This window comes from Boleophthalmus pectinirostris, unplaced genomic scaffold (genome assembly GCF_026225935.1).
Source record: "Boleophthalmus pectinirostris isolate CB_2022bp ecotype Guang Dong unplaced genomic scaffold, ASM2622593v1 HiC_scaffold_11, whole genome shotgun sequence".
NCBI classification, from domain to species: Eukaryota; Metazoa; Chordata; class Actinopteri; order Gobiiformes; family Gobiidae; genus Boleophthalmus; species Boleophthalmus pectinirostris.
Window position 1 is genome coordinate 10802724 of NW_026570994.1, and position 18987 is coordinate 10821710.

General features: G+C 38.7%; 1 protein-coding gene across 1 annotated transcript in view; it reads right to left on the reverse strand.

The window, feature by feature from the left end:
- kcnh7 (potassium channel, voltage gated eag related subfamily H, member 7) overlaps nt 1-18987 on the reverse strand; it is a 60979-nt gene that overhangs the window by 40074 nt on the left and 1918 nt on the right. The window lies entirely within an intron of this gene.

An 18987-nucleotide genomic window follows, 5' to 3' on the forward strand; every position in this document is an offset into this window, starting at 1 on the left:
TTAGTAGCATCGCTGTGGTAATGTGCTATCAATATTTGGAATAAAAAATTGGTAGCTGTTTAAAAATCTTTTGATACCAACATGTTTCATGCCTCGTGGGTCTAGATACATTGCTACAGAAGGTCACTGCATAGTAAAATAAAAACAAAAAAACAGCATTAAAATATATAGTGTTTTTTTTTCCTCCCTGAAAATTATGCTCAGAAATTTAAATAAAAACCTGTAATATAAAATAAATGAATGTAATGAAATTCTAAATAATAATACAGAATTGCTAAATGAACATGATATAAAAAGAATATACTATAAATTAAATTAAATACTATAAATTAAATCAATAATATAATACTTGCTGAATGAATACAGGAAAAAAGATGGAAAGGTGTAAGAATGATGCATGAGCAAAAAAATAATGGGGGCCAAGAAATTATAGGAAAAAAAGTGAAAAATCTTAAGTAGAATTATGAAAACATGTACAGTGCTTATGCCTAAGTTGCTTGACTGACTTGATTTTTTTTTGTACACACCTGGTGTCTTTAAGAAACAAATATAAAAAATATATGTTTAAAAAAATATACAAAAAAGTTAACATATAGAAACTAATTGAACCATAAACCACCAGAGTATCTACTAGTCTATCAGTGTTGACTATTAAAGCAGTCAGTGAGAGCACGGCCATAGCCTATTAAATTTTAGACAACCACTTCTCTCTTTAACTCAAACTTGTATCCATGTATCCTGCTGAGATTAAAAGGATGAATCAGGACTCCATGGCGAACGTGTAAAAAATAGAAAAGCCAAACCACTCCGCTATGTTCAGAAGATACCCAAGGCACCCCTATGGAGAAGTCAGACCAAACCTAGAAATAAAATGTCTGCACCAAATTGTAATAAATCAATTGGACAAACTGCAATAGGGGAAAGGCCAAAGACTGACATAAAAACCAAGGTCCAGTAGCAGCTGTATCACAGGGTTGACTATAGCCCACTGGGATTGGCGTGATAATACAAGTCTGTTTTACACACTTGGAGACGAGCTAAATTATTAAACATAACAATCGCTGCTCGTTACTGTGTGCTCGGTGGGGCGCTGTGAGGAGTTCTAATTTCAAGAAGCTGGAAATTTCATTAGATTCTATTTCCACTATCAATAATTAAGACAATACAGCTCAACGGGTGAGGAGACGAGGGGCAGACCGGCTCTTATCTTACAGTTTAACATCTGCTGACCCGGGGCTGTAAACGGGGGTTAGGGACAAAGCTGTGAGGGAATCCTGATGGTTCTCATTTGGAGCTGTCGTAGTGCGGTCGCCTCTGCAGTGTGAATCTAGTTAAAGGTGCACTGTTTAACTTTTATGGTAGGGGGTCCACCACAGACTTGTTTCCATGGAGATATCGTTGATTTGCCTGAAAGGTTTCACAGTATGACATTAAACTCATCTATGCTGCATTTATTCAATCACAGGTGTTTTACTGCTCAAAAATACTCTGAAAAACATGCATTCCTACTGTGAGTGAGCCCACCTCTCCGCCGATCTCACCCGAAGCTTCACCTAGAGGCACTGTGGCCTTGTCTCTATGGAAATAGATATGTTTAATGCCATACTGTGGGACATTCTCCAACAGAAAGTTACAAGGTGTGCCTCTAAATTGTATTTGTTGCTTTGTAAGGAACTGCGGAGGAGCTGGAGGAAGTGTTAAGGAAGTCTGGGAGTCCATGCTTAGACTGCTGCCCCCGTGACCCGGCCCCGGATAAGCGAAAGAAAATGGATGGATGGATGGCTTTGTGAGGACTGAAATCTGTATATACAATCATCTACAGGGACCTGCCTCACTTATGGGGACAAAAATGAGGTTCCTACAATGTAAATCCTTTGTTATTACACCAATAACACAATTTAAAGTTCAGATATGGGTTAAAATGTTTAGATTAAGGTTAGACAAGTAGTGACTATGATTAATGTTAGGATAAGTCTCATGAAATTTAATGTAATTCAGTGTAATGTCCCCCATAAAATCGTGGAAACCCAACATCTGTGGGAATCTTGATTGGCATCATTGGAACAGCCGCTGTAGACAACTCTGCAGTGTGAATGTAGTTAAATTGTGTTGCCTGCATGTTTAGTATATGTGTACGCACGTGTATGTGTGTGTGTGTATTTGTGTGTGTGGTAAGAATAAGGCAGTGACACTGATGTGAGCTGAGGCGGTGGCAGCAGGAGGCTGTTGGCTGGTGCTGAGCTGCTCCTGGGACCACACTGACATCTCTCTCTTTCTCTCTTTCACTCACCGCATTCTCTCTCTCTCCCGTTGTCTTTCTTTTTCTTGTCCTCCTACTCACCTTTCTATCTTTCCCTGTCACTCTCAGTCTTCTCTCTGCTCATTACTTACTCTACCTCTCTCTCCTCCTCTTTCTCTCTTCCTCTTTCCCTGTCTCTCTGTCACTTTAACTCCTCTCTCTCTCTTTATTACTTACTCTCTCCCTCCCTCTCTCTCCCCCTATCCTCTCTCCCTTCATTACTTTTTCTCACCCTCCCTCCCCATCTCTCCTCTTCTCCGCTCTTTATTACTTTCTGTCTTCCTCCCTCACTCTCTCCTCCTCTCCTCTCTCTCTTCATTACTTTCTCTCTTCTTCCCTCGCTCCCTGTCTCTCTGTCACTCAGCTGGCACCTCCTCGTCGTTCTAATTGTCTTGAAATCAGCTCAAGTGGGCCGTGACCTCTGTCAGGTGTTTCACTCCATCATTGTTTGTTTTGAACTTACATCATAATAGTGCTGTAAGGACAGTTACAGCCTGGCCCTGTGCCTGCACCAAAACTGTCTAGTGCACAGTTTGCCAACCAGGGAAATGGGACATGCAGTATACATCCTTCTGAGAGTCAGGTCTGGAACCAGCAACTCTGTGGTTTCAAAGCGGCACAGTCTTACTAGAATTAATAGAACAAGTAGAGACTGCACGGTAATTTTTTCAGTTCCAAATAGTTACATTAGTTACAACTGACATTTTGTGACTTGGTTTGCTCTGTTGAGTTCGTTTACTGCCTTCTCTTACGAGTGCTGGTTTGAAATGAGATTACTAAAGCCGTGTTCTGCACTTACAGAATCCTGAAACTCCAGGCAAAACAAAATCACAACTTAAATGGCCATAAAAGTAATTGTATTTGTAGTGTCTATTGTAGTGTTTTTCAAACCTTTCAAGTAACACCTTGTTAAATATTTGGCTTCCCTTGTACCACCAGCGCTGTTCTGACCCTAAAAATTAGTCTACAACGGAACTTAAATGGACCCAGACCTGATGAAAATCATGCCAAACCTGGTAAAATCAACAGGATGGGGTCCTAGCCTCTCCAATAACCTCCTAGTCTGAACTGATCTATCAGAAGTGTTTAAACAGCCTTGTAGCCGTAACTCTAAATATTCAAACTGCATGTAGCTGACTGCGCGCTCACTCAATCACCATTACAAGTCTGGAGCTGAGACAGAGCAGGGGGTACTTCAGGTCTACTGTATGCATTTATACAACGTGACCTTTCCGTCAGACAATTCAATTTCTGTTTTGTGGGGGTAACAAGATCCCTTAGGCTTTATCTGTGTATGTATGCTGTATTACGAGCTGTTTAACTCCATTATAAGCCCTTTTATTCAAGTGGGACCTGGAGCTACATTTGTAGTATCAGCGTCGACAGCCTCCTGGACTGACAGACTGTAACACAACTGAAAGGTCAATTTAAACACTCCAGCGCACATGCTTGTCAATCACTTCTACAGGAAATGTCTACAGCACCAGGAACAGCTCAACATACATGTTAAACGTCAGGTAATTTATGATGGAGACCAATGGAAAAAGATAGAATTACTTACAACTAGAGCAAGGACATAGCTAAATATAAGAAATATTACACAAATTTGACTCTTGTGAGGTTTAAGCCATGTTATAAAGTTGTTACCTCATCAAAAACATACCCGCAGTTGTGTTTTGTTTCATTTGCACATGAGTTCAAAATGCTCTGCATCACCTTGTGATGTTATGAAGCCATAGTTTTCAAGTTAACAGCTACCTTTAGTTCAGTAGAAATTATCCAAATGATTCTAGTGAATGTGTATGGAGTTTAAAAACACAATGGAGCCCTTCCTGTATTACCACATGAAATGACAAGGTGGAGAGTTTTCAGTTTGACAGAAGAACTCCAGGTAATATGGACCCTTTAAATCACTGAATATATTTTTGAGGGTTGAACACAAAATAGAGATAGATTGAATAAATAATGATAGTTTTCATTTAACATCTGAAAATCCTGAAAATGATTGAAACGAACCACTAAACTAATGCATAAATCATTTGTTTGTACAGATTTTATTATTAACTTTGATTCAGATGTGATTAATATTGCAGCCTTCATATTGTCCAGTAAGAAAATTATCCAGTGGTGTAAAAAATAAAATAAAAAGCTGAGAAACTTAATCTAGATGTGCGTATATTTTTACAGGCACATTTCTAACTGATTATTATTATACTGAGATATGCATTATTGTCCAGTCCACCACTAGTGATAGCTAAACACTACGGCAGATTTGTTAAAAGTGTAAAATGGCTACCAGCATCCTTCTCCCTGTTCCAGCTGCCACAGGGTCGATCGGTGTGGCTTAAGTGATGGGGCCTGTGGGTGTTGCAGAGTAATACAGTGCTTCCTTTTAAGAGTGCGGAGGCAGCCGATATTTCAGACACCAGACAACTAGATAAAAGCCATCGATTTGAGAGAGCCCCTGACCAAAACAATACAAGCATGGCCACCCAGCTAGCCATTGCTTCTCTTAAGTGTGAGATATATAAATGTATAATATTCTTTAGAGCAAAATGTGTTAAAACATGCCTGAAAATACCTTGGTCATGGTTCAAGTACCATGCCAAAATGATGCTGGACAAATAAAGCACAGTTGTCAAAAATCTATACCCAGATACTAATGAATACAGAAGGTGCAGAGTGTAACTTTTTGGTTGATGGCCCATCACCTCCTTCTTTTTATCAATATGCCATTGCTCTGTTATTAGGTTATTTTTTCAGACCAAGAGTTTGTTTTCATATCTGACAGTTTTGACTGCTCACTAGCAGCCTTCCTCAGAGTGGTCACATGATGTAGCTATAACATGTCCGGTCAGCTGATTTAAACAGGTTTTAGCTTTGTCTTCCTACAGGTGAAGGCAGGATGACAGCGCCATCTACAGTCCGACTTCCTCAGGACAGTATCTCAGGTGTGAGAGTAAAAAAGCCCCCTCGTCCCGATTTATAGTCCCTTGGGCACGTTTCCGTATTTTGCTTTCCTCTTTAATCCAGTTGCCTCTTTAATTATCACTGGGACAAGAGGAAATCAAACATCGTTGCTGGATTATAGAGGCAATCAAAATACGGTAATGTGCCCATGGGACAATAAATCGGGACGAAGGGGCTTTTTTACTCTCACACACCTGTGCCAAAACCTGAATAAATCAGCTGACCAAACACGTCACAGCAACATCACCTGACCACTCTGAGGAAGACCGCTAGTAAGCAGTCAGAACTGTCAGGTATGAAAACAAACTCTTAACCTAATAACATAAAATATCGGAAGACCAAATGAACCTCACTGGACTATGTCATTGCTCTGCCTGGAATATTCCACAGGTGGATTTACAGCTCAAAAATACCTAGAAATACAGGCATTCTGACTGTGAGCAGGGTTGCCTTTCCACAGATCTTACCTGTAACTTGGTCTAATTTGGTCTCCATGGATATAGAAAAGTTAGAATACCGTATTGTGAAACATCCCAGACAAAGCAATAACATCCGCACAGAGAAAAGCATTTCACAGACCCTCCAGAAAAGCTACACAATTAACCTTTAAATTCGAACTGACTATAGCAGGTTACAGCATTGACAACATAGAAAGCTGTACATTTTGTGAATACAATGGTTGTCTTGGTCTTTAGCAGAACTGACAGAAGACCACATCAGATGATTAAAAAGCCCCTTACTATGTGTCGAAAATGCCATTGTAGAAATACTAGAAATATAATGGAATTTTCAGCACATAACAGCATAATGACTCCAAACAACTCTGAAACTATTCAAGGAAGGTCAAACTTTATCCTATTTTGGTGATGAGAATCTAGTTTCAATTCTGTTTTAGTATTGAATCTTGGTATCTATACTTTTTAATCACAATCACAACACTGCAAAGAAGTGCAGAAAGTTTGGCTTAAACTCCTATCTGGAAGGAGATTACAATTTAAGTAATTTTTTTTTTGCAGAGCTTGTTATTGCCTTCTCCAAACACAAACAGAGAATGAATCCTCTTTAGCCCTTTCCACTTGTCAGCTGATTTCAATATTCAAACTACAATAACCAAGGACAAGTTTAACGCGAGTTCTATTCAAATTGTCAGTGACTTGTTATTGCAGTAGTGGTGTTATACTGTAGTACAGTATGCAATGCTCCACACGTTTACACAATATTTCGTGAGTGAGTAAAAAGACAATGTAAGGTCATGGGACACATAACAGGCAATTCATTTAGAGCCGCGCGGCATTAGGAGGGTTAATCTGTCTGAAGGGCTGGACACCATGTGGGCTCATTGCAAAAGGTTATCTGTGAGATCGTGGTGGGTGATGGAAGGCTCGTGGACACAGTCAAAGCAAGGCTGCGACTATGGCTACAGAAATATACACTGCATCTTTGGTAATGTGATAGGGATAGTGCAAACATGTAACATCCTACAACTAAAGCACGATTTAGCACAAAAATATAATAATAATAGTAACAGGGATGCAGATACTATGACTTTATAGGTGCACAATGTAACTTTACTCTAAGGTGGAGGTTTCGCTACTTTCTTGTCTCCATGGAGATGTTATTTCTTGGCACAGAATGTTCCACAGTAGGGCATTAAACATATCTCCCTTGCACTTGTTCAATTACAGATGTTTTATAGCTCAAAAATACCTTAAAAACATGAATTCATACCATATGTAGGCTTACCTCTCCACAGATCTAAACATGAACTTGTCTTTATTATGATGAACAGTGATATCTCCATGGAGACAAGCAGATGGCAGACTATGATACCCGATATCAACCAATACAAGGACAGTGCCTGTATTTATTTATTTCCTTTAAACACAAACAGTGTATGGTAAAAAAAAGAAATGATTAAATGTGTTTTGTAACTGTTTTTATCATGTAAAGTAACTATAAAACAGCTTTGAAAACATACAAGTTCAATATTATGAGGTTTTTTGGGCCAACATTAATTAAATAAATTAAGTAAATTGTCTTATTACACCAATTTATAAACCAGAATGGGATCTCGACTAAACCAATATCTTGGAAACAATATCCGAGTCATCAAAATATCTGATACCAGTATTGTATTGGTGCATCCTTAAAGAATATATTGTTTTGGTAAGACAGATTTCAAAACAGATTTCGATACTTACAGCCACGACCTTTTTAAATTTCACTGAAAAGAACACGCTGAGGTTGATTTAATTTCACACTGTGCTCATACTTGAAACAATTATGTAGACAAACAGCAAAGATCCAAAAACCCAATAGAAACGTAATGAACGCTCCATTAAATGTGCAAATGACACAAGAGGAATTATGGGAGGATGTGAGGTGGAGATAGAGACAACATCTGCTCCATACAGTGTGAGCTCAAACCACTCAAACGCGCCTCTATAGAAATTGGCTGTTTATCTGATAGCACTGCACAGGCTTTCAAAATAACAGAGCATCATATGATCATAGTGATAAAGGCAATTGGTTTCTCTGGGTAACGCGGATAACCTGCAATAAAGCTGTGAGATTTATCGAAATGGATAATATTGGAATTCTTGTCCAAACAAGGGTACATAGTGATAAGTCTGCCCTTTTGTGTTTAAAGGTCCTATATTACGTAAAGTTGATTCTTTTGAGCTTTAGCTATGTTAAAATGTTGTTCAAAAACATACTTGGAAATGTGTTGTTTCAATCACACATGTTTATTATTAGTCTGTCTACATCTCCAAATCTCAAAATGCTCTGTTCCACCTTGTGATGTCATCAAGCAGTAGTTTTCAAGTTAACATCTAATTTTTACTCCAATGAGGTTCATTTGGTGTTCCGATAATTATTTTTTCAGACTAAGAGTTTGTTTTCATACCTGACAATTTCGACAGCTCACTAGCAGTCTTCCTCAGAGTGGTCACATGATGTTGCTGTGATGTGTCTGGTCAGTTGATTTATACAGGTTTTGGCGCTGTCTTCCTACCGGTGGAGGCAGCGCCAGAGGAAAACAAACATCGTCGCTGGATTAAAGAGGCAATCAAAATACGGAACCATGCCCATGGTATGATAAATCTGGACGAGGGGGCTTTTTTACTCCCTCTGTCCTGAGGAGGTCGGACTGCAGATGGCGCCGTCATCCTGTCTTCTGTGGTAGGAAGACAGTGTCAAAACCTGTATAAATCAGCTGACTGGACACATCACAGCAACATCACATAACCACTTTGAGGAAGACCACTAGTGAGCTGTCCAAACAGTTCATACTGTTTGTATGAAAACAAACTCTTGGTCTGAAAATAGAACCTAATAACATAAATCTACTTTTTACCTTTTCTTTACTAAACATTGACAATTTCAGGGCTGAAATTATCCAAATGATTCTAGTAAATGTATATGGAGTTTGAAAACACAGTTGAGCACTTCATGTATTGCCACATGACATCACAAGGTGGAACAGATTGTTTTCTGTTTGAGAGAGGAGCTACTTCTCTTTAAATATGCAGCATTTGTGTTAAACATGAAATAAATAAAATATTGTATGAATATTGTTATAGAGACAATGCAGAAATGTATTTATTAGTTGGTTACTTTATTTTTGTCACTATCACCAATTCCTACATTCAAGCGATGTAGAAACTGTGATTAGTCCAGAGGCCACAGGCTGTCCCTATGCTAATAAACCTAAGAACTCGCTGTTTCCATTTCCATTAAAGTGACTTTATGAACAAAGCTGACCTATGCTGACTTCTGCTTGCAGTGACATCAAGCTGAGAGTGTTTTACGTGCACCTCTACTGGCGGAATGTTCAGCAGTTACTATGGTGACACAATGCACACATGATTAAGAAAGTCTGAAAACACATGAACGAAACATAAAATGGATTTAGACGACACATTTTCAGGAGCCTGTGATCAATACGAGTGTTCATGGTCCTGTTTAGGTGTTTGATTTTCAACTAAAACTGTGAGCATGACTAACTGAAAAACTGTTGGCTAGCACAAATCATCTCACCTGCTGTAGTTCCAACTAAGTCAGCTCTTTGAGGCCAGATAGTGTTAAAATGAAGCACAGATTAAAGTCTAACTTGAGCTTCAAACAGAGTAGTTCTTTCAGTTAGCATCACACCCCCTGAGAATGTTGATGACATCAGCTGCGAAGTCTCAGCTGGTGGTTGGATAAAACTGCAGGTTCCTGGGCTTCACCTAGTCGGGCTGGGGAGAGCTTTGAGTCATCAGTTAGAAAGTGTGGTTCAGCGGGGACACCTCTACAGCATGTAAACGACCTTCTAAACATAGCGTATGCCATGACCAATCCTCTCAATGCGTCTCATGGGATTAGAAACAGCAAATGCCACAGCATATTTCCATATCACTTTATTATTTAAAGATGCACTGTGTAACTTTTTACGTGTGTGTGTGTGTGTTTGCCATCTGAGATCTTATTGCTTTGTCTGGAATGTTTTTGTTTTTCAATAAAAAAAACACTTTTAACTGAATAAATGCAAGATAATATAGTGCTTTGCAAAAGAGATCCTGATAATGTGCTGTGCAGAGTGATTCCGTACATCTAGATATACGGTATATAGACCAAATTCTGGTAAACAATATACAATGAATAGAGAACAATGATGCCATCACACAATGATTGAGATGATTGAGAGAGGGAGGGGAAATGTATCACTGTCACTTTCTCAACATGCGCTCTGAATAGGCAATTTATGAATGGAAAACTGTTGGAATGGAATGGAAAAATTGTATTGATCACAAGCTCCTAAAAATGTGTTGTCTAAATCCATTTTGTGTTTTTGTCTTGTGTTGTCAGACCATCTTAACGTTGTTTGGCAGAGTTTGCTAATGTGTGCATTAAATCACCATGGTAACTGCTGAACATTCTGCCAATAGAGGTACACGTAGAACACTCCCAGCATGATGTCACTGCAGGCAGACGTCAGCATAGGAGTTCTTAGGTTTATTAGCATAGGGACAGCCTGTAGCCTCTGGACTGACTCTGTACATTGCTTGAATGTAAGAATGGGTGATAATGACAAAAATAAAGTAACTAACTAATAAATACATTTCTGCATTGCCTATTCATTCAATATTTTAACAATGCATCAAGAATCTGGTAAAATAGGTCTGTAAATGTCTATTTGACTATATTCTGATCTATTTTATAATGTTGTTTCCACATGAAAAACATAGTTGGAGTTGTGTTTTGTTTCATTCACACACGTTTAACACACAAATGGTGCATATTTAAGTTGAGTCCCTCTCTCCAACAGAAAACAATCTGTTCCACCTTGTGATGTCATGTAGAAATACATGAAGTGCTCCACTGTGTTTTTAAGCTCCGTATATCTTCATTAGAATCAAATAAAAGATAAAAGGTAGCTGTTAATTAGAAAACTTCCACTACATGAAATCGCATCATCATTTTTGGTCAGGGTTCTATCAGAATGATGTTTCCGCACTGGTCCAGCTGGCAGCGGCACGACTGGTATCTCCAGATCACACAGCTGTTTGAGATGCAGCTAAGGAGGCTATGGGGGGTGTTTGAGCCCCTGAATGAGCCCAAGACGAGGGGTGTGGAAGGGGGGAAGGGGAGCTGCGGGAGGTGCTTGAGCTGGAGCAGGGTTGGAGCAGGCTGGAGGTGACTGGGGGAGGTGCTCTGAGACACTGCGGTCTGTTATGTGTTAATACTGCCAGGGTGTGGGCTTAATCCATAGATCTAACATCACAGTGACCCACATCTATGCAGCACTGAGTGGAGCTGTAAAATGGACTTTATTAGAATAAGCCTGGGTCAAACGTATGTGTTGTGGATATTGGCTAAATCATAAAAACCCTGTTTATCTTAGAGTGGCTGCTGGCTGAGGAGATAGGCGCGGTAGCTTCTGTCACTTTCCATTTGAGAAGGGTTCAATCATTTCATTAAACCTCGGAGATATCAAAACTACACTTAGCTAGTATCAATTATAGATTATCCTCGGATTTTAACATATTAGGGCACTTTTATGCTTTGGCTTATCCCAGTCTTCGGTATTTCAGCGGTGTATTTTCGATTGTTAGTGGTCTTTGTAGAAATGCAATGTTATGCTCTATCTCTCAAAAGAGTGGATCAACAGAAGCCCCGGAAAAAAGCCGGTTGCCTACGGAATGGGTTATTGATCCGGATGACCTTGTAATAAATTATGTGAGTGGTTTGGAGAGTTATGAGACACACAGGTGAAGATTGAAAAGAGGGAAGTCATTTATCCAGCTAAGAACCCGGTCACTATTTTTATGGGAGGCCGAGGCGGGTCACTCTTAACGTTAAAATATGACCTGAGATGGGCATTTATCATTCAAACTACTCTCTCTGATCTCTCATTTATTTTAGAAGGTCCATTTCTGTCACTACTGTTATTTTATGTAATCATTATTATAGAGATTATATATTTTCTACGCAGAATAAGCTACCCCAACACCAGGAGTGTACTGTATATGAAATGAAAATATTAGTAGCATAGCGTTGTCAAGTTGGCAGCAAATTTTGGGTGATTAATAACTGTTTTCACACTATTAGTAAAATGTGAAATACACCTGTAGATTTCAGATGTGTTTTGTAAAACACTGTAATAAAAGTTGCAGGAAGCAAAATTCAATAAAGATATCTTCTGTAAAAAGTTACATTATTTTTATTTATTTATTTATTTTTTGAGGGGTCTGCCTTCGACCTGTCACCATGGTAATGTTAGTGGAATATTCCAAAGTATTGCATTAAACAAATCTAATTAACAAGTGCTTTATTACTCAAAAAATACATTAAAAAACATGTATTCTTGCTGTGAGTGGGGTCACCTCTACCCAGATCTGACCTGCAACTTGGCCTGGTGGCATCTACTACTTGTCTACATGGATAAGTTTAATGCTATACTGTGGAACATTCTAGGCTAAGCAGTAACTCCATGGAAACAAGCGGACATCAGAATAGCTATGTAGTACACTAATAGAACAACTATAATGTATAAGTTTATTGGCATGCTCTTTCAAAACAAAACAAAAAAATTACATAACTTTTACTTTGAGACGTATCCCGCTAAAAGAGAATCAGATATTTTGTAATTTGTGTACAATTTTGGTTTCTGTTTGAGGTCCTCTGAGGTTGGTATGCGGCCGCGTGTCAGTTCTGTGTCTTGCTGAAGCTTTAAGCCTTGCAGCTGATGGTGCCAAGGTGAATTTGAGAGTCGCATTGACATATCGTGGCCCTTTCATCAGTTGCCAGGACAACCCTACGTAGTAATGCATGGAGGCTTTTCAAAGGGAAAATGAGAGCGTGATAGGCAGATATATCAGTATGGATGATAGGGGCATGTCTCTGTTTGACCATCCCTCCAATGTAGCTGTTTTTAACCATACAAATTTATTATGGACCAAACCACTACAGAGTAAATACTGGGGCTGAAAAATTAACTGCAATCCAATCGAAATTTGAATGGATCCAACTAACACACTGGAAAGACTAGAGTTTTTAGTACCAAAATTTTCTCCACAAGCAACAAAATGCATAAAAACTGCTAACCTGTAATTTTGATCTCCAAATCCACTTTATGTATTTATTATGCATTTATATAGCACATTTTATAAACAAAACCCTTTCCAAAGTGCTGCACAAATAAAGATAACATTAACAACAACAGAGGGCCTGAAGGCTCAATTTAACTTTGTCAATCCTAAAACACTAAAACAGGTAAAGTCAAATAAATGCAAACCCATAAAATAGCAATAAATAAATAAAAACAATAAAATAAAATGAAAAACACAGAGGACCACACAACTCACACGGTGTTAAAAGCCAGAGAGTAAAAGTGGGTCTTAAGACGAGATTTAAGATCACATGTTCTGAAATGTGATTCTTTTATTAGTTTGTCAGATCATATTTCAGTATTTTTGTCAGTTCTTCCCATCACATTTTAAAATTTTAACTTTGAACAGAATCCCATTTTTTAAAACATAAATCACAAGCCTGACTGCAAATGTAATCCTTATCAGAAAAATCAATATTTTTCCCTATAATCATGCAGCCCTAGTAATTACATTTGTCAAGATTATTTGGTTAATGGTGATTTAGGTCAATGTAATGGAAACAAACATTACTCATGAGCCCTATAGAAGCAAAATGAACTAATTTCAATTCAATCAATACTCAAAAGTAAAAATAGTTACAAAGAGCTTTTCAATATGGCTTGGTTTAGGTGTTGTTAATCATGAATGCTGGATAATGTATGTTTCTTTTCACAGTAATCTACAAAAAAAAGTGATATATTGACTAGTAGCCTAACGTGCTGCTTCCCCTGTAAATGACCAATGACCGTAATTCTCCAGCCCCGTCTCCCCAAGCAGTTGGAAGTGTTGGATACAAATGAGATCCACAGTGAGGTAGAGGAAATCGAAGCTTTTGCAACACCACATATCAGCCAGCGTCAGTCAAGATGGAGAGAGGATGGTCCCCTCATTACGCGTTTCCCATTCGGACTCATGAGAAGCGCAGTCTAAGTCACACCTCATTTGCTAGACATGCATCTGTGTTCTTGAGCACTTTGGAAAGGAGTCAGAAAGGATGTCATTGGGAGAACACAATTTTATATCTGTCAGCGGAAAATAATACAGAGGATCTCCATATCGCTTAGGAATTACTGAGAAGGAAGAGAGAGATAGAACCCGGATATCAAGATGCTGGATGCGATTCAAAAGAAGGGTGCTTCCGAAAACAGAGAGGCAATCTGATATCTGACTATTCTCTTCTTTTTAGACAGGGTTATTTACTCAAGTTTGCCTCGTTTCACAATGCTGAGATAACACAAGAAGAGAAGAGTAGAAGAAGAGTGCAATTCTTGATCATGATACTGGGGGCCCTATCTGGCAACACTCAGGAGTTAAAGCTACGTGATTAAATAAGGGACAAAAGAGTAATTATTTGAACCAATTATGTGTCTACGGCCAAAGGTTAATCAATGGTACTGTGGTCACGGTGCTACAATTTCAAACTTGATTTTGACCAAGGAGAAGACTTGAGAATTGATACAAATGTCAGTACCACAATGTTGAAGAAAAAAACAAAACAAAACAAAACAAAACAAAAACACTAGTAATTGGCAGGACAATATAATGAAATTGAGTATCTACTTTCGATTCGTATCTTATTTTCTATACTTTTGGCAACCCAATTTTTACATTTACTTACTTAGTTAGGCTTAATAAAGCATGAAAAAATACTTAATTTGAGTAGAACGAGTTTATTCATTTATTTATTAATGATTCAAGAAAAGTAACTTAACTAATTTAAGGTGTTAGGAAAAGGGGTTAAGGTTAGGGTGTTAATGAAGTAGTTAGTATGCCTTATAAAGCCCAATGAAGCTCAAATATTCTATAATTAATACCCAAAGGTCTATATGTAAAATAAACAAACTAGCTTATAAAACATAACATAAGTGCTCAGGTGCTGCTCTGTGCTGACATATGATCACAGCATGTTTCCAGACTAATAACTTAAGAGTAGTTTACAGCCTCGATGAATTATTAAAGGACTCAGTATGTTCCCATTAACGCTGTGCACTCCCATTTGCAGTCAGCACTGGTCATATATACACAATTTATATAAGATCTCTGCAGACACATTCTACCTAATCATAGTCACGTGAGTGCAGTTATATACGAGCAGTCCAGAGGCAAGAAAATGAGTTTTAGTGAATATTGTCAAAGCACTTTAATCTATTTATAGTGTGACATTTTAGTTGCTATTTGTAGTTAGAACAGAACTTTCAACAATGCTTCTTAGAATAGACTTTAGAGACACCAATGTCCTTTTTAGTTTATCAGCTATCGATCATAAATCTCCAGCAGAGGCTGATATTTTGTTTGACCCAACCAGCAGCCTAAATATGCATGAAAACCATATGCATAAAGCTTTATTTGAACACTTTAGTCCAGAGTGGGTACTGCAAAAATTTGACTATCCTGGACCTTACATAGTTTGTAGTAAAAGAATGTTGTGGATGAGTTAGTAATAAATTTTACATTGACAATTTGTTAAAAATGACCTAAATAGCCCGATTTCTAGAATATACTGCTCAGTGGTTCCTTTACTTTGCCATATAATATAGACAGATGGGCTAAAACAGTATCAGTTTCGATAATGGAAACTATGATGACGGAGAATGAATGTGACTTTGCCTGATGTAAGTTATTCCACAAAATCGTTGTCGTGTCTATCTTTCCTCTGTGCGCCGTTACTCTTCTAATATATGGCTTTGAAAATGAAAGTCCCACAGTGATTCCAATACAAATGTCCATCTTTATTATGCTCTGTCTGACTTCTATCTGATGTCTATTTTAATACCACAGACACTCACTGATGTAGCCGATTATAGCTCCTATGGTCTTTGATAGCATTTTGATGAGACACTAAAAAGGATATGTTTATGCAGCTAAAATATTGAGAGGGACTGGACTGTAGATAGCTATTGGTTCAAAATTGCTGCAATGTGCCCTGACTTTTTACTCCAGGGAATTAAATTGTAAGCAGTAAAGCTTTTGCATAAAAACTAAAACTAACTGTTCTCATTAACTGATGTAATATACATGCTTATGTTTAGTTAAGTTTATCTATATATTGCTTCAAATGTGCCTATTTACAAAGCTTTATTAAACTCAATTATGAATACAATACTGTTTAAGGTCTGTTTCTTTTCCAAAGCAAAAATAGAAAGTTGTACTGACAACAAAGCTGCACAAAATAGCTCAAGTGCGTCACTCCTACAGTTAAGATGTTAACTGAGTAATAGAAGATTAAACTAGGTGAATTACAAAACACACTTTTACTTAACAGTGCACTATTATTGCTTTGCCTAGGATGTTCCATAGTGTGGCATTAAACATACTGATCTTCATATTGACGAGCAGGTAACACCAGGTTGCAGATCAAATTTGTGGAGAGGCAACCCCACTAACAGTAAGAATATATTTTAAGACAGTTTTGAGGAATAGTAACCCTCACAATTAAATAAATGCTAGACAGATACTGTAAGTTTAATGCAATGCCGTGTAACATTCCAGGCAATGCAGTAATATTTCCATGGAAACAAGCAGCTGGAAAGAAAAGTTACACAGTGCACCTTAAAAAGCTTGGAACAGCGCCATGGTGGAAACTATGTGACATTATTATACATTAAGTCTCATCTGTTGAAGCAATAACGCTGAACCTGGTAAAATGACAATACCATGAGTGATAAATGGAGTTAAGTCTAATATGGAAATGCTGACAAGGTCGAGGCTAAAGTGTGGAGATGAGAGAAATGAATGGACTTTAATGACAGTCCCTGGTAGTGTTGAGGGCAGATACAGACCGCGCACTATAAAGCACAGAGGCCACTTCTGTGACGGCACAAATCATAAAGCATTAAGAACGTGTCCGAGAATGTGCTGACGAAACACATCTCCTTCACGCGGCGGAAAAGGACAGCGGCCAATGCGGTTATGTAGACCCCGGGTCAGAGGATTAAACTGAAGAAGATTGCCTCACACAAACCCCAGCGGCCCACCACAAGAGGACCAATCAGCCTGCCTGCCGCAATGACATTTCTCCTGCAATGCCAATACAAGCTGTAAGAAAGAGAGGCGCCGTGAGCTCAGCAAATCTGTGACTGCTATACAGAACTATGGCTTCAAGGATTATAGAGTGTTCTTGAACTTACTAACTTTCTAAACAAGTTTCTAATTTTTAAATTGCAGTGTGTAACTTTTCACTACTTGTCTCCATAGAGATTTTATTGCTTTGCCTGGAATGTGTCTCAATATAGTATTAGACTGGGTGATTTGTGACAACCCCAAACTGAGTTACAGGCCAGATCTATGGAGAGGTCACCCCACTCACAGTAAGAATGCATGTATTTTAAGGTATTTCTGAGCAATAAAAACATCTTTAATTGAATGAATGCAAGATAGGTACTTTTAAAGGTGTACTGTGGAATATTTCAGTCAAAGCAATAACATTATCACAAAGACAAAAGCCAAATGATTAAGAAGACAGCACAACCAGGCGAAGTTAAAAGTCAGATCTATGGAATGGCAAGTCCAAGCACAGTAAGGATTTTTCATTTTTCAAGGCATTTTTTGGCAGAATAAACCCTAAACCAAAAAGAAACAAACGCAAGAGCTATATATTTTTGATGCTATACTATGGAACACCCAGGGCACAGCAATAAAATCAGCAACCCCTCCATCAGAAAAGTTAGGCAGTGCACTTTTGATGTTTGTGTGGATTTGGAAAAAAAAAAAATACAACAACAACAACAGAGCATAAGCAAAAACAGGAGATTTACAAGGGGATTTCAGGATCTAAATGAATTCTGAGTTTAGTTGCTCGCTAAAGCGCATGATAAGGGCTTCGTGGCTGGCTAAAACAGTTGTATGACCTTCCCTAGAGGTGCTGGGGTGTAGTAAGAGGAAAACACTGAGGTAATTAGAGGAGCACAGAATGGGATGGTAATGAGGCCTTTTCCCCGGCTGCAGGGTCCGACAGAGAGAAGCCCTCCAGCTCTTTTTATCCCAGTCTCCAGTGGGCAGGGCGGCGCAGGGAGGGCAGAGGGGCCGCCATTGATTTACCCTCTCCAATGCACCGGTTTGAAGATCAATGCAACATGAAGGTATTTGTGTCCTCATTAATGCTGTTTGCTCAGCAGATCAATGCCGACTGAACCCCTGCTTTGGCTGACGGAGAGCACCGGCCGAGAGGTGCCAGACCTGTTACGGCCCAGCTTCTACAGCTTAATGACTCCATTCACTCGCTGTGTAATGTATGCGAAATTACAGTACATCCTCAAAGGTGCATTGTTTAACTTTTCTAGTGGAGGGTCTGTCAGCTTCTTGTTTCTATGGGTATGTCATTGCTCTGCACAGTATAACATTAAACAGCTCTAATTTACATTTAGTGATTACAGGTTTTATAGCTCAAAAATACCTAGAAAAACATTATTGAGTGCGATCGGAGTTGCCTCTCCACAGATCTGACCTGTAACTTGGTCTGGTTTGGTCTCCATGAAGATAGAAAAGTTTAATGCCATTCTGTGAAACATTCCAGACAAAGCAATAAGATTTAAAAAGCATGTGATGGACCCACCGGAAAAGTTACATAATGCACCTTTAATGGCTCCATTCACTCACTGTGTAATGCATGCTAAATTATAGTACATCCCGAAGAGGCTCATGGTCTGAAAATGGTGGAGTTAACTAGCTGAACAAAATTCCCATTATAGCCTAAGAAGAGAGGCGTGCCACACAAACCAAATACATATCAGAGAGAGGTAAATGAGAGTATTCTCACAGCCGAGCCCCAGGGGTCACAAGCTGGGCCCCACCAATCAGAAATAAGCCGACATGTCCTCTGTGACTGCTCCCTCAAGCGCTTTCCTCAGCTTTATCTGCTCCTTTCAACCTCTGACCTAAAATGTCCATACCTCCAAGGATACTATCATTTCAAAGTGCTCTGTAAACCATCTCTACCAAATCTATGTCACCTTTCTCCCACTGGGGCTCCTCACCTGCACACTGGGGTTTGACTGTCCTCCAGCTCCAAGTACTATACAGTCCACAAAGACGCTCTTCTACAATCTTATGAAGCCTGTCGACAAGTACAATATTTATAATAAATAT